We start from the raw sequence: 2,399 nt of genomic DNA on the forward strand, positions 1-2,399 counted from the left end.
GTGAGAGAGAGAGAGAGAGGGAGAGAGGGAGCCCTCTCCACACACCGCCCGCTTCCCTTCCCTGCACCTGCGCTTGATCAGCAGGCTAGCTGCCATTCAGTCCCTCTGCGCTCCAAACACAAACACGCACGCACACACACGCACGCAGCTCTCTGCTCTGACAGTTTTGCTATTCACCCATTCTTACAGTCTTCCTCTGTGACGAGATGTCGGGCAGTCTTTTAAAAAGTCTTCTGGGTGTCAGAAGAAAACGTGAACATCGTTAGGTTGATCATTTTTGATATGCCTTTTATTTCCTCAGCAACATGGGCTCACTCTGCCAACTTTCCTTTCCTTTGACTTGCATCATCGTGAGACAAAAGCCTACATTCATCAGGCACATTATAGTAACGTGTGTAAAAGTCTGTACTTTAAAAGGCCCAATCTGCACTCCCGTGGCCATAAAAAAACCTGACGTTCATAAAAATAACGGGAGCATTATTGGAAAAAGCGTAAAACAACACAACTATTTTAATATTAAATACATGCCTGTCTGCCTCAGAAAATATTGGTTTGTTGTTTTTATTTAAAAAGCACTTGTCAATCAAGAGGCATGTGTTTCTGAAAATACATTTAGGATGCATAAATTATTAATATATCTATATTTCTGTATTTCATGATAATGGAGATACACGTCAGAAATAGTCTAATAGCGTGCAGTCAAACAGGCCTACACATGTATTATTGGATCTCCTGCATGACAATTGGATTACTTGGCTGCCACGGACCAAAAAATATCGGCTATCGAAGTAAACTAAGCAACGGAAACACATTAGGACCAATGGACCGCTTCATGTGTGGGTGACGCCATGCCCCCTCCTCCTTATTATCAGCAACGTGGCGAAAAAGGAAAGTGGATTTCGTGGCAATACAGGCCACTAAGCTCGTTTTGTTTGCGTGTGTGTTTGTGTGTGTGTGTGGGGGGTGGAGGGGGGTCATTTGACCTAATTTAAAAAATCATATAATCTCAACAATAAACAGGATTTGGAAAGCGGCCAGTATAAACTGCAGGCGCACCTAACTTTGAATTCGCACTGTGGACTAATAGTGTCTTCATTTTGTTTTTTATTCCATTCATTTATTTCATGTTGTCATTTTTTAAATGAGGCCTACTTCACAGCCTTGTCTTGTTTAAACGGTTCATATCCAGATCCTATTGTATCGTATATGTTATACTCTATTTATTGAAACATGTAGACTAATAACCGTCCCTTCTAAAATAACGGGAAAAGTCCAACACTTACACAATGCAACACTTCAATGATTTGATAAAGACCACTAGAAAGAGCCCGAGCTCGACACGCGCGCACACACGCCAGGTTATCATAGATAACATCTGGGAGTTGTTTTTTTTTTTTTTTGTTTTTTTTAAACGGGGGCAAAAAAATAAAAAATAGCAGAGGGGCGCGCTTACCACCTGTTGCAGTCCAAATATCCTCGAGCTGCGACAGCCAGACTCTGCACGCGAGCAACAGAAGGGGAGATGGATGGATGGATGAACGGACGGATGGGTAGATAGACGGGTGGATGAAAGGACGGGACCACCTTCCCCGGGCCTCTATAACACACAAAACACACCTGGTTGCCCGTGTTGTAATTTTTTTTTTATATATAACAAGAAACATCAGACTGTGCCATATACAGCATTTTTTTAACAAAGTAAGATAAGAAGAAAATGTCACGGTGGCATCAGCCCTCTTTCACGCATTATCACTGGATGAGGTGTAACATTTTAAACACTTGATTCCCTGTATCGCCGTCAGTGTTGGCTGTGCAGCGCTTTTATTTAATGTTTGAACAGGAGCGCCACTGAGGTTAGAGCGCCTCTGAGATTAAATCACATTTTGGAAAAGCTCAGGGGCTAACTGCAGGCTAATATTTTTTTTACTGAGATAGCACGATATCAGTGATTTCAGAGTGAACATTTACCGTGTCCTACTTTCTGACTGTTTGGCGTCACTCACATGTGAAGGGACTATTTTATATGAAGACTCTTTTTTTTGTATTCCTAAAACCCATTTTCACAAGAAAATCCGAATGGAGAGTGAAAATCTAAAGCATGGATGTGTTTAACTGTGGTTTTGTCAGCCAAAAGAAAAAAACATCATCTAAGGGCATCAGTAGGCCTATCAAATACAACACGATACAAGTGTGAAATACTATTTTAAAAAGGAGCCTTGGCCTGAAAGTGTGCATCCTGTTTGTGTCAACATGCAATCTTTACAGGCGTTACAAATAAGCTGCAGCCCTGTATGATGCTCCACAGAAAACACACGTTAACCATCAAATACATCAAGTATTATCTCCATTCAAGACGCTTTTCCACCACATCAAAGGTGCAGCGCTCAGCCAGGAAAAAA

General features: G+C 41.5%; 1 protein-coding gene across 6 annotated transcripts in view; it reads right to left on the reverse strand.

Annotated features, from left to right (window-relative positions):
• The window catches only part of sox2 (SRY-box transcription factor 2), a 73,368-nt gene that overhangs the window by 33,909 nt on the left and 37,060 nt on the right, over positions 1-2,399 (reverse strand). For 3 of the 6 annotated variants that reach the window (XR_004213532.1, XR_004213530.1, XR_004213528.1), the window contains exon 3: positions 1,454-1,597. The exons of the other annotated variants lie outside the window; for them this stretch is intronic. The gene's annotated coding sequence lies outside the window, so the exon portion shown is untranslated. The remainder of the gene's footprint in view (positions 1-1,453; positions 1,598-2,399) is intronic. 6 annotated transcript variants of the gene reach the window in all.

The sequence above is a fragment of the Anarrhichthys ocellatus genome, unplaced genomic scaffold (assembly GCF_004355925.1).
Source record: "Anarrhichthys ocellatus isolate YVR2014 unplaced genomic scaffold, GSC_Weel_1.0 scaffold48, whole genome shotgun sequence".
Classification (NCBI taxonomy): Eukaryota; Metazoa; Chordata; class Actinopteri; order Perciformes; family Anarhichadidae; genus Anarrhichthys; species Anarrhichthys ocellatus.